The 15,032-nt window shown below is 34.1% G+C and overlaps 1 protein-coding gene across 2 annotated transcripts in view; it reads right to left on the reverse strand.

The window, feature by feature from the left end:
* Cad87A (cadherin 87A) overlaps positions 1–11,965 on the reverse strand; it is a 46,170-nt gene extending 34,205 nt beyond the window's left edge. For both annotated transcript variants that reach the window (XM_085207982.1, XM_085207981.1), the window contains exon 1: positions 11,658–11,965. The gene's annotated coding sequence lies outside the window, so the exon portion shown is untranslated. The remainder of the gene's footprint in view (positions 1–11,657) is intronic.
* Positions 11,966–15,032: the final 3,067 nt, after the last annotated feature.

Consider the following 15,032-nt stretch of genomic DNA (forward strand, 5'->3'; position numbering starts at 1 on the left):
CGGGGAAGTTGAGAGGCAAAACCGAGATGTTTTAAAACGTTTAAAAATTTGTCAAGCAGATAATCGGGACTGGAAAGAAGACCTTTTTAGTTATTTAATGATGTATAATAGTACACCTCACTCTGTTACAGGAAAATCTCCTTCAGAGTTATTTTATAGGAGGCAGTTTAGAGACAAGATCCCTTCTGCTCCAGATATGGAATTTAAAATAGTTGACGAGGATGTAAGAGACAGAGATCTTCAATTAAAAGAAAAAGGGAAAGTGTATGGAGACTTAAAAAGAAGAGCAACAGACAATAACTTACAATTAGGTGAAAAGGTACTAGTAAAAAATGTAATCAGAGATAATAAGTTGACCACTACTTTTAATCCCACTACACATACAGTCACTGGTGTGGCTGGTGGCGATGTTAATATTCGGAATGATGATACTGGAAGAGAATATCGTCGAAATATAGTTCATTTGAAAAAAGTTAATGATTCGTGGACTGTGGTTGATGAAAATGTTAACAATGATAGTTTAGAACATTTAGAACATAATAACGATTTAAATTAATTTATTTATGTCAGAATTGTATTGATTAATTATTGTTTTCATGTTATTTTGTATTTAAAATAAGTAAGTAAATGTAAGATTAATAAATAATTTAATTGTAAATTGAAAAAAAAAATTAAAATAAACAAGGGATGTAGTGTATGCGAACCCCGAATGTGTGTCACTCGCGCACCGATCGTGAACACGTGCAGACGTGCTCGGCGTTCTGTCTACATTGCATATCCAGAGATTCATTATTAAAGCTGTGTTTTATTGATACAAGAAGACATCAAATATTACAGGAATAAATTATTATCGTATCCTCGCACTGATAGCAAGACTAAGCGCTGCAATGTCTTGAAAATTAGAAAACAAAGTGTCTTAACACTAGTTAAGTTCCTCCTGCATACCCTAGAAAGAATAATAATGATGTGCCACTATAATAGTGACCTCTGCCTCGTTCACTAAGAGCTGACGCCACCACACGATCAATCAATTAGCGGCTCGGACACTCGACAAAACGCGTTAGCTACGGTGAGTAGTTCCAATTTTACGGCAATACAATATTCGCATTTAACGAGGCCGTAGAAATTTATACTTGAATGTATGAAGGCTTTGGGTGCAATACAAAAGTCTACCTCTGATAGATATAAGCAAGTTATGAGAGTCATGTGTTAGTTTCGAATCCGAAATGAGTCAAGATATAACAATAATATTTTTTGTTTTAGACTTTTCTTTCGTGAAAGATAACTTACAAGAAATATTATATTTCTATTAATGGATGCTATTGTAGCGCAGTGGCAAACTCTCACTAAGTTAGGTCTGCCTACCCTACCAGCAGGATACAATGTAAAACTAAAATAATAAGAATCAATAGAACGCACGAGTGTAATAACACTATGTCCTCCCATCCTGATTCTTTCTTACACTGTTATTAATATAATTATATTCCCGAAATATTAATCTACTCAAAAGTATAAAAAAAAACGATTAATATTATTATTAATTAAATATAAATGAAGCTGACATTACAATCACCTTACTATTACACAAACAGACACTCGTGTCACTTCTTATCAATTTTCTATTGCAATTACAAAGCTCTACGTACTGTGATTGTGAAGGTAAAAAAGAAACAGTTTCGTTAGGCAACCATTGCTGGTGCCAGGCGCTGGCTGTGGCTTATCGTTACGTCGATTCGTTACGTGTCGAGTTTTAAATGTAAATGTATCAGTCATGAATACAGAGGTCGTTGTGGGTTCGATTCCCACTGGGAAGAATGGATATTTTTTTTTATTTTCTGGTTTTGGTAGCAAGAACGCAGTACTGAGTTACACAAATCTGATCGCAAATTACGAAAATTGGGCAGAAAGTGGGGAACGGAATTGTTAGCACTGGGTTCCCTCTGCCTATCCTACTATGTGCGTCAGCGTGAACCTAAAATAAAGTAAATATATCTATACAAATCACGCACTTAGATATCTATCTACTTGTTTTCAACTGAAAGCGCATTCCATTTAGGTATATATAAACTACAAATTGTCATACAATCGGTTTTGTTTAATTTTAACATACGTATAATATTATTATAATCGAACATTACCTGCACAATACATATTGTTATATAAACATTTTCCAAATAACATAATGATTCATCAGTGGCGATAGGTACGTGTTCAAATTTTAATTAATTTAAAAAGGTCTGTTTATACTGTGTTGAAATATATAAAGATAATTATGTTATACTTTTTATATATTTAAAGTTTTCTAAAATTAATACTAATATTCCAATGCTGAAGTGTTTCTTTGGTTGAATGAGCTAATCTCAAGAACTATCTATTGGTCTCTTTGGCACTCTTTGAGAGTCCACCTTTCGAGGAAGTCATATTATACCTACCGATTATCAAGTTAATAGTTGAATGTGTCATACACAACTCGCTCTCTCGTTCATTTTTGGTTCTGTGGTTATTTTTTTCAGCTTTCCGCTGTATCCAGCACATAGCAGCACAGGTAGAGGGAACCTAGGAGCCTAGGGTGAAGACACTCCGTTCTCATTAAGACACTTCTGTTCTCCTTTTTTCGCAGAATTAGTTACTAGTGTTTCATATTTGTGTAAAAAATTAAAAGAAGTTAAATGATAGACACAATATACACTCTATAATGTAGTGATAGGTCACTCCGTTTTCCATTGTCCACTTACAGAATCTTTTCAATAAGAACTTACCTTACTTTCCCGTGACCATACAATACCAAACCAGATCTAACAAGAAGTGAAAGAAGTGGCATATTGAATTCACCCATTGTTCCCCTTTAGTTATTTGAAGTAAAAGTGAAACTTGCAAGTATTGTCTTACAACCGGTCAGTGTCATATGACTAATATCATTAGAAATCTGGTCCAAGCTTTTGGTTCAGGTCTTTGTTAGACGGATGTTGGCTGGTTTGGTTAGCAATTATAGGTAAATTGTATTGTAAACTAGTATATTGGAGTTTCACGCAGTGGGGCCTAGTGTCTTAAAAGGTTCCCCACTTTCTGCACAAGTTTTGAGATATTGTGTATTGAGGTGCAAAGCACAACTCACCCCGCGCTTTCTCTACCTTTCTGAGTAGAAAGAAAAATATCACGGTAATCGTTTCCCCGAATGGGATCGAATTCACAACATCCACGTTAATTGCCAGATTCTATCTCACTATGCCACGGCGGTCTTATATATTTATGTATATAATAAATTTAAAAGTACCAATATCACAGTGGAATCGTGTTTGAATGTACAAGCGACAGTTGGTGTCACCTATCACAGGATGTACTTTACTACATACCAAAAAATAAAATTTCGACAGAAACATTTAATTGAACGTAACAGAACACAGCAGTAAAAAAAATAAAAGACGCAGAACTTAAATTTCACTTGAACAGATCGAGCCGCAATTTCATTATGAGAACAAAAAATACAGGAAAAAATTGCTACTTTAGTGTTTTATACGAAAAAAAGTTTAAGTAAATTATATCTAGACCAGACTGAATTGCTTTTACCATAGCGTTACATAGAAGTGGTCACTATAATACCAAAAAGATTTTTTAAATTTCACGCATCACTGAGCTAGTGAAACCTGATAGTTTTACAGTATAGACTAGTGTAGTTATAAAAATATTAAACGTCGTTGGAAACTTATATTCTCTCGTCTGTTTAGCGCTTGGCTTATGCAGATTACCTGTTTTTAACCGACTTCTATAAAACGAGGAGGTTATCAATTCCACTTTGACGATTTAAATTTACATTCGGTATGTGCGCTACAACTAAACGAATAACGCAATATCTCGCCAACAGATTTCGTCGATTTTTCTTTTTTGGAAAAGATACAAGGTTAGTTCGATGAGTTACGTTAGGTTCTGATATTGGAATCCGGTTAGTCTGTTTCTTTTTCTTTTAATAATTATTCTAAATACATACTCGTACATAGGTAGGTAATAAGTATAAAAGATGACGCGTAAAAAAATTATACGCTTCAAAAAAATCGTCTCGTCGTGATAATGTTATCCCTAATTGCCTTTACAGCGACACCGGGTGGGTTGGGAAGAGGCCACACTGTTCTCGAGAAATTGCAAGCCCTACATGAGAGTTTAAGATGATGCCTTCGTAGCAAGGGCGTCCCCTGAAGAAGTCGGTTGGTACCTACAACTACTGATTTGGTTATATCGAAAGGAGTAATGGGATTTTAGGAATTGTAGCATAATATAAGCCTCCCTCGATAAACAGGATAGTCCCTTTATCGAGGACGGCTATATGGTTCGACATATTTTTATTCAGCAGGTCGTGAAATTAAATAAATTTGTTCAACCAAATAAACTCTTCCACTCTTTATAATATTAATATAGAAGTCTAGATAATATTAAGATAAAGTAATCATTTATTACATATTATGAATTAAATTAACATAGCGTAACAATTATGACTGTTTTGTAACAACTAACAAGTGTAATACGTAATTTCTACTCTTGGAAGAGGTCAAGATGATGGCCACTGGAGCCGACACATAACTACTTAAGTAATTTGTATAACATACGGTTTAAAGTAGGTAGTTAAGATTAAACTCAAATAAACAAATTAAGATAAATGTAGACAAGTCATGGCGCAGGGGTATAGCCGTGTGACAGTAACTGAGACAGGTTGGGGGTTCGATACCCAGTCGAAGAAATGAAATATTTAATATTTTAACGGAGTGTCCTGACACTAGGTTTCCTCTACCTATCCCGCTGTACATATGTGGAAAACAGCGTGAAGCTGATTCAATTTGATTAGATTTTTTAAATATAAATAACTCACGTGAACGGTACTTGAACCCACAACCACAATTAATGTAAGCAAAAAATATTTCTATTGGGTCTAAACCATAGTTAAAAATAAAATTTATATATATGATAAAGAAAACAAAACCAAATACACGTAAGAGCAAATATATTACACGCTCGAAAGGCAACTTGGTTAAAGAATGTCCATGTCATATAAAACGTGACACGACGCTAATGTGACCGTTATGATAATCCTCTCACTGTTCTCAGGTCTCTGGTACATACTGTGCATTACAAGCAAAAATATATATTTTTTGGCTTGGCTATAGCAAGCAAGGCAGAGGGAACCTGGGAACCTAGTGTTAAGACGCTCCAATTTCCGCTGGTGACAGCATCAGACTGTATTAAATAAAATATATATTTAAAGGGGTTCCCATACAATAATCGTTTTATTGCCTTTTCGTTTCATAGATAATGGTCAGTAGGCCGCTTTTTATTTATTTTCCATATGGTAGAGCTAAGTGCAGCGTTGCATTTTGCCATCTCACATGTAATGTTTTTTAAATGATTGGAAAGTGAAGATGCGTCATATGCGGAAAATCAGTAAAGTTATTATAAACCGTATATGAAGAAATAAACACACAGGTTACAGGTTACAGAAATATTTGTTAACAAAAATTATATTATAGATACATATGTACATATATTATAAAAACATATATATTCGTACTATCTTTTTAATTACCATATCTGGGCTATTGGTAACCAGTTTTCAAAGGTATGCCGCTCTCCTTGAGACGAGCAACCTCCTGTCTAATGCACTGCATTGTTATTTACAATACGAAAGATTCGCAATGCTCAAATAATATCTAAATTATTATTTTCTTACATCTCGCACCTCATCGAGAAGGGAAGAGAGAGAGAGAGAGACAGATGAAGATAGAAAGAGAGAGCGTACAAGTTAATATCAATTGTTTTCTGTACTTTTCTAGTTAAGTGACAGAGCTTAATGCCTAGCATGAACGATGAAAACAAAATATTATATTTAATGTAGTGGAAGTCGTACCTACTGTACCACGATGAAGTCATTCATTTAAGTACTTACATGTCATAAACTTTTTTTCACTTTCCGCTCACATAAAATATTTAATTTCCTAGAGTGGGAATCGAACCCACGACTGTCGCGTTTACAGTCGCACCCTTGTGCCAGGACGGCTTCAACTGAATAATTTATTATTCAGTTATACAATATAGTTTGAAGCAATCTGCACTTAAACAAAAGGAAGTGACCTGAAATTTATGTCACAGTATATTTAAGTATATTTTGTAATCTTATAATCAAAACAAAAATTTAAGACCATGAACTTTTATACAGGAAAAATTATAATAAATTTTCTAATTTATTTAACGGTCGAAATCTTTAAATGTTAAATGTAATTTATGCCACTATTAAGCATAACAGCTTACTAAAATATTTTTTACATTTTTAAACTGTTATTCCCTGCCACTCAACACGCAATCTCTCTAAAATTGGTCGGAAAGTGGGGAACAGAGTGTCTTATCACTAGGTTTCCTCTCTCTACCCAGTTATACGCGGGATATAGCGTAATTTTTTTTAAAAAAACCTAAGCAATGTAGAGTACAAAGTCAACAATCAGTAATCGAAAGAGTAAGAAGAATTAGAAGAAGAGTTAAAATACCACCTCTGGTTTTTGTGTCGGTTGAAAACATAAAGTACTTATACTAAAAATATCTACTAGAAATATATAAACATAAATAAAAAGTAAAAATAGCGCACTGCCACACAAGTACCCATTTATATGATTCAAAGTGTAACGAACTGAAACATGTGCTTGTTTGTTGTGTCTGTTTATAGAAACACTTTGTTTTCAATTATAGTTATTGATAATGATATAAAATTAGTTAATAGTCATAGTTTGAGACCGTCGTGGTGCAAGGGCAAGTGTGACTGTGGACGACGGTTGTGGGGTTCGATTATCTCGGGGAATTACATTTTCATCAACTGGCCAGTCAGAAATTTATGGTTTATAAGTTAAATTGCCCGATAAAGAGTGCCTCAACACTATATTTCGTCATCTCCTTCACTAAGCATACGAAATGTGTTCATATTTTTTTTTGTTTTTTAAGCTTGCTGTATCAGTACTCAATGTACAACCAATTTAATTTCTCCGTGTGGGAATCGAATTCACAACCATCGTATTTACAGTCGAATACTATGTCTCTGTGCCGCGAAGGCCTCTAAAAAAATATAATAGTTATATATTAGATATTTTCTAAAATCGGACGGTGTCACGGTCCTTCACCTGGTTTTTATTTGGAAACCAGTTTTAGACACGAGAGTATGTCTCATTACTTATTAAGTATACATAAGTCCAAATTTTGTGTAGTACAATTTTATTTAATGTTTTTTTTGTTACTTGTCTTATTATTGTTATTACAAATATAAATATATTTTTTATGTATTATTACTATAATTTCTTATTATAATAAAATACTTAGATGTTTTTAATAAGTATATATTCATTGTCTTTTATGTCTAGATACAGTCAAATCATATCGGTTCATAAAGTGAATATACAATTGAATGAAATCCACAATGATCACGATACGATCCATCACAACCATATTCATATTTATTTCGATTTATGTATTTTTTTTTGTAAGTATTGTATAGAAACTTACTTATCCGTTACTAAATGGTTCACAGTGACAGACAACGCACAGACGAAACTATTGAACTTAGAAAGTTGAAATTTGGACGGTGGGATAGGGAGCGCTAAGAGTGGATTTCTCTATATTGATACGAAATAAGAAGAGAAAAGGAATATAAGATAGTTTTACCTTAATACATATCAGACTGACTCCACGCAAGAAAAGTTGGGGACGACGACTAGTATAATATATTTGTTTATATAAAATTATAGTATAATATCTACATATGGTTTAATATTATAAAGTGATTCATTCCGGTCTGTTCGTGACAAACCAGTTGAGAATGGCGGACCTTTACGCAAGGTCGCCTGTACTCTCTACTTTTATACGCTAACAACTGGCTACTGCGCACGTGGAAAGCATGTCTTGAAAACTTAGATACAATCAATATTGAAAAAAAAAACCATCATTTTTTCTTTACTTTAAAATCCACGCTGTATCACGCATATAGCAGGAATAGACAGAAGGAATCTATTGTTAAGACACGTTTACCGTGCACCAAGTTTCGAGATATTGTGCGTTGGGTGGCGGAACTGAACGACGAACTGCCTCGTTACCGGAAAGAAGAAATAAAAATAATATCCCTAATGGGAATCGAAGCCGCTACCAGTGCATTTACAGTCATGCGCTGTTGCGCCACGACGGCCTCAACTACTTTCAACCGTAAGATAAAAGGTTAAATAGGTTTAAATAGGTTTTCGTCAATAAAATCAACATTTTTATAGTTAATTATAATTATTATTTCAGTCATGTATTTAAACTAGAACAAGCGGATGCTGATATATCTGTTCATACAAATATATTGAAATTAGTGAAAAGGACCGTTGTTTGAGTCACGATTTAGCCACTGTGTGTTTTAAATGTCACGTAACGCAGATCTTACAAGGACATCACTAGTTTAATAAAATATGCCTTATTTTAAATTTTATTTTACTTTAATATATGTATAAATAATAATAGAGGCTAGTCGTCAATATTAATTTCTCCGCTCTGGTAACAAGGCAAAGCGCGGCGTTGAGTTCCGCCATTCAATACACAATACCTTCAAAGTTCGGCGATAAATGGGGAACTGGATAATATTAAATATTTAATTTCCTCGAGTGGGAATCAAACTCACAATTTGTCACGTTTACAGTCACACGCTTTTCGCTTTCAACAAGATACTGTGTACAGAAAATATGTTAAAAACAATTATGAGATGGCCTTTATAAGTTTATCTAGTGAGTTGGTAAAGGTGAAAACCATTGGAGCAACTTAGATGCAGTTTTCACATTGTATTATTGAAAAAAAGGTTTATATTTCATATAATATTATAAAGGAATATTTCACACATAAATAAATAAGAAAAAAATGTGAGTGTCACACTATTCCGTATATATGTATACATACATACTCGTATAGCAGGGTCCGCAGAGGAAACATAGTATTAAGGAACCCCATTTCTCAATTTCTGCAATTTTCTAGACATTGCATGTCAAACAGCAATTCGCAATTTAACACCGCTTATTGTCATATTTTAAGAGCGTACTAATGAAAATATTTATATTAGTCGCGATTACAGTTACCTCTCAAATATAAAGCTTTCCATAAAAATACTAAACTGATTGATGCCTAGTTAATTATTTAAAAAGTGTTAGAAATAACACCCGCTCTCAGAGATGTCGATTAGTCATAAAGTTTAAGTTAATTGAGAAATAAGTAAAAAATTACCAAATAGTTTAGTTAATCGTTACTTATAATTATTACTTAAGTTTTAATTAGTAATTATTATGAGTTTTACGTCTTAAAATTACTTAATGTATATAAAAATCATAATAAATACACTTGACACCATTGCGGCACTATTGACCTTTGAACTGTAATGGATGGTAGCAGATTCGAATTAATTTGTTGAAAAGTATATTACATAGATAACGGGGTTTCGCCTTCTTCTCCTTCGCTTGCTAATGCTAAATTGGCTGATTTTTTTAGCTTCACGCTGTATTCTGAACATAGTAAGGGAACCTGGGAACCTAGTGTTCTATGATACTCCGTTCCCATTATAACAACTGCGTCCCCACTTTCTACCGAATTCTACAAATATTACACGTTGAGTGGCGGAACTCGACGCTGCGCTTTGCTTACCAGAGACAGGAAATGAAATATTAAATATTTTATTTCCTTGAGGCGGAATCGAACGCACACCTTTTGCTCCTGATCTACTACTGGTCTGATATGATAAAAAATAAAGAATAGAATAATACAATCAATGGTCGCACTTCACATCTACGCGATATTTTTGATTTCATATTTTTTTTACAAAATGAAATAGGTACATAGACGTTGCTTCGATCAGGTTCTAGGCAAAATGGTGAGTTCGGTCCAAGGTTTCTTATGCATTCACAGTCCATAATCTTCAAACGGGGGAAAACAACTCAATTGTGTGACAAACTCTCATCTCGCAACATGGATAGATGGTAGTGATGGATGGTAGGCAGAGGGAACCTAGTATTAGGATATTACATACCGCACGCACCACTGAATTATAGACACATGTTGAATGGCGTAACTCAACTTCGAAACTTTATTATTATTATTTTTTTTAATCTAAATCTTGCTTTAGTGTTGTCGCTTCTGTGACACAGTAAGAGGCGATTGCAATACTTTAGCCTTGTCGTCTGAGAATATTTTGATACTGTTATGTGTTGCTTAATTTTTTTCTATTTAACTAAGTATGTGCGCTCAAGACCATTCGTTTTTATATTTTAGGTCGCCGTTAAAGCGGCACAACATAGAGTTTGACCACAAACGCGATGTTCGTAGATTCGATTCCTAGTCAGGGAAATTAATATATTAAGTAGGAAACTTGTGCCTCGATGATGTCACTTATCTATAATATGTTCCCATCCCTTTTTTTTGAAAGTAACAAGAAATTATTTCCTTATTAGTCAGGCGAGGCGTATGTACCTTAGACAAAAAAATCTAACGGTATATATTTTGTATATAAAATGTATATAAAATGTACAGTATATTTTACCTGGTTTCTCGCTGTGTCCCGCATATAGGAGGATAGGCAAGAAGAACCAAGTGGTAGGGCAATTCGTTGATAATTTTATAAAGGAAAAATCTAAACATTAGGTTCCTATGCCTTCCTTGCTATGCGGGAAAAAGCATGAAGCTGTTAATAAAAATGATTGTTTAAGCACTTCTTTGATGATGTTAATGCAATAAAACAGGACAAAAGTATGTCATTTAAACATTAATATTTAAGATATTAATGTTTAAATGACATACTTTTGTCCTGTTTTATTTACAGGACAGGCAAAGAGAAATTGTTTTTACGAGACAGCACAGTGTTAAGTCTGTTCTCCACTAATATCCATATCTTTCGCCATTGTTTTATAGGAATCGAAAAACTAAAATAATTTATTCCGCTAAGAGGATTGAACCCTGAACTAGTATAAACTTTGTTTTTGCTTCACGCTATATCCCGCATATGGCAGGGTTGGCAGATGGGTGTGAAACGCCGTTCCCATTAATACACGTCCGTTGCCCACTTTCCGCCGAATTCTGAATGCTCAGCGCCACGCTTTTGCCTCGTTACCTCATTACTATATACTTTTTATGACACTAAACAAATAACTCCGGTAACAACCAAAGAAATAATAAAAAACAGGTATTTCCTATAAATATTCATTAATTATAGATAATTGTTACTTAACTGCCATTACGATAATGTAAATAGCCATGTGTATTATGAATATACAACTTTATATGGTAAGTCGACGGTAATAGAATATGGAATTAGCATATACTTTTTATATAGGAAACCAATAAAGATTTCCTGGTGATGCGGCAGCTAGTTAGTATTGGATGAAGAAGTCTTTTATGTAAATGTATGTTAGAGGCTGTATAAAGGCTGTCGTGGTGCATGGTGGGTTCAATTTCTACTCGGGGTAATAAATTATTTTAACTTCCTCTCTAGTTCCAACACAAAGCTCGGCATTCTTTCCACCACTGAAATTGAGCAGTGCGTGGGGAACGAAATGTTTTAACATTAGGTTCCATCTACCCTAATACATGCGGAATAATACGTGAAGCTATAAAAACAAAATACTTACTAAATTTACAAAAGGGATATTCAAAATTTCCACATGACTGCAGTTCGCCTCCTTCCGCGTTGCAGCCTACATCGAGGTGTGTCTCAAAATTCACAAGTTTAGTAACTACCGTTACAATTTGTAACTTTTGTCGCACGATAACTTCTCAAATAAACACTAAACAATTGGGAAGTTAACACAGAAAGTAAACTCACTGATAATTAGATTATTTTTATGTGTAATTCAAACGTAAACTTAATTTTAACTTAAAAATTAAATAAGCTTAAATCCACACGCCACGGTGGTATTGCATTTGCAACTGACGTCTGACATCACAACAAGTTTACTGACTTACTGTTTAACCAATATCTTCTGTCTCTTTCTAACAATAATAACTTTCATATATAAGAAAGAGACAATAGATATTTTATTAGTTAATTCAGCACAAAAGCGCCTCCAGCGGTAAATTTAAGAAACATTAAGTTAAGTATCGATTTCTTCTTTTAAGTTGGCAAGGCTGTCGTAAGATGGCGGTAAAAAAATTATAACTTACGTCTTTATAGAAGAAATATATCACTAAACGAATAGATGGCGGTAATATTATAAAAGCGGGGCCGTCATGGCGCAGCGGCACGGCGTGTGACTGTAAGCGCGACGGTTGTGGCTTGTAGCTTCGATTACCGCCCAGGGGATGAACAATCTTGATTTCCTCGCTCTGGTAACAAGAACAAGCGTGGCGATGCAACAGGTTAAAGAATGGACGCAAATTGGAGTGTCTACTAACATTAGGTTGAGAGAAAGACCTACTTAACTATTATACTACAACTAAACTCGCCATAATTAAAGAACAACAACAACAACAACAAACAAAACTAAACTATTATAGTAAAAAATATGAATTAAAGCTAGTTAAAAAATATAAGTTTAGTTTTTTTTTCTAAATAAACACTATTATCGACTCGACAAATAATCTTTGCTTAAAATATAAACTTGAGACTTTTGGAACAGCTTCATATAAAAATTTCGACGTGGGAGTAAAAAGTGAAATTTTATATTAAAGGTATAAAGAATGAAATTGTTTTATTTTCGTATAACGGTAAATAGAAGTAAATAGATGCTGTCTGTCTGTCTGTTTACATCAATGTCGTGTATTTGTAGGACTTAACTAAACTACTTGGCCTTCTACCCTCCAGCTGTAGGTTAACAAAAAAAAAAGACGATTTCTATTTAAAATATATTCTTAGTGGATCGGTGTCTGGCTGGAAATGTGGGTGATAATTTAAGCTTCACGTTATAACGCACATAGCAGGAACATAGTGTTAAGATACTCTGTTCCCCTTAAGACACTTCCGTACCATAATTTCTGAAGAATTCTGGAAGCATTACATGTTGAGTGGCGGAACTCAACACCACTCTGCCTTGTTACCACAACGATGAAAATGAAAATAATAAATACTCCATTTCCTCTTGTGGGAATCGAACTGACAATCTGCTATGCATACAGTCACACGTCTGTGTCCCTGCGCCACGACTGGCTTCTAACTATAGTTTGTTAAGCTGTTTACATTAAACTACATCAATAAACAAGAGTTTGAGTATTCTTTTATTTTGCTGATTTAGGCAGAATAAACACAGTGAAAGGTTTCGTTGAAAATATTGCTTTTAATTTTAATAAAATCTCTTTTTTATGTTTCGCTTCTACAATTCACAATTAAGCTGTAATTAAGTCTTAAAAAGGACAAAAAATATTAATACCGTATTATAAAATCCTTTTATGATAACAATTATATATAAGTAGTTCAATTTTAAATAATTGGAAAGTTTCTTTTTTTCTGCACCAAGATTTTTTTTTATTAGATGGGTAGAGATTTCCAATTTTTGTTTTTATATTTGTTAAATATTTTTTACGTTAATAATTGGTAAGTACTTAAAAAACCTCGCCCGCTTCTCTTATAACACACTTAGTAAGACTCTTACTACTAAGCCATACGTTCATTTACAACTTATTTAAACAAAATGGTTTTAGTTTCATGTTTTATCGCGCACATAGCAGTGTAGGCAGACCTCAGAACCTACATACAAGACACTTCCATACCCCACTTACCGCTGAACTCTGCAGCCATTGCATGAACTCAACTCAGCGAGGAAAGTGAAAATATTTAAAATTTCATTTCCCCGAGTGGGAATCGAATCCATGACCTATCACATTTACAATCTAGCCTCTCCCTTTTTTTAGTTATATTTGATATAAAACAACTTTAATGCTGTACATTTGTAAAGATTTCTTCCTTTTGTATTCAACGTATAATATAACGATGTTAATGACATCTATAGAGAGTGAAATGATTACCGCGCGTAACCAGATTGTGGGCTTATACTATAACTAATACTAGCATTTACCTGCGGCTTCGCCCGCGTCGTTTAACAGACATAACTGAGATATTATCATTCTAAGTGGCTTAGGTAACTCTGACTGCGGGTTTTTCTTAGCTTTTTATGACGTATTTTGTTTATAACAGGGCGGGGGAACTAGTGTTTAGAAACTACGTTGACATTGAGATTCTTCCCTTTCCCACTTTCTGCCAAATCTGCCAATTCTTGGCTTTGAGTGGCGTAACTTAACCCCGCGCTTTACCTTGCTTGCCTCGCTAGGAATGTCTTAAGACTAAATTCGTTCTGCCTACCAAGTCCGAATCTAAAAATAAGAATTTGAACATATAACCATCACTAATTTCAATAATTTCGTCCCGCAACCTCATCGACTAAGTAAGCTATGTAAATTAATAATATTTATCTATTGTAACGTAACATTCATGTTTACTTGCGTCTTGTGTCTGTACGCGGCCATGTAACAAATGCAACACCACGCGTAATCATTTCACTCTCTATCGACAGATGTTGGTAACATTTTCTTTATAAAACTATAAATTTCCATTGTGGCGCAGCGACGGTTATAGGTTCGAATCGGTGGAATGACTTAGATATTTTCATTTCCTCGCTCTAATAAGAGAGCGCGGCGTTCACTTACGACACTAGCATGCAATGTCTCTACAATTGGGCGGAAGGTAGGGAACGGAGTGTCTTAGCACTAGGTTCCCTCTGTCTACCTTTCTATATGCGGAATATAAGGTAATGCTGAAAATAATATTATTATATGCCTCAGATAAGCTAGACAGGTCAGGTCGCTATAGAATTATCTTAAAATAAAGAGATTGAATATTAATATTGTAATTTTTTTATACTTTTGCACTAATATTAGGTACTACCACAAGTTGTCAGTCCCACCGTTTCCCAGTGGGGATAGAGCCGTACAGGCGCCGGTGTCGTTGTAGCGGAAAAAAGTAAAAACACTATCTATAATGGTGGGCTCTTTTTTCCTATCATTTCTAATTCAGA

The sequence above is a fragment of the Heliconius melpomene genome, chromosome 3 (genome assembly GCF_056956725.1).
Source record: "Heliconius melpomene rosina isolate 202511_hmr_F chromosome 3, ASM5695672v1, whole genome shotgun sequence".
NCBI lineage: Eukaryota > Metazoa > Arthropoda > Insecta > Lepidoptera > Nymphalidae > Heliconius > Heliconius melpomene.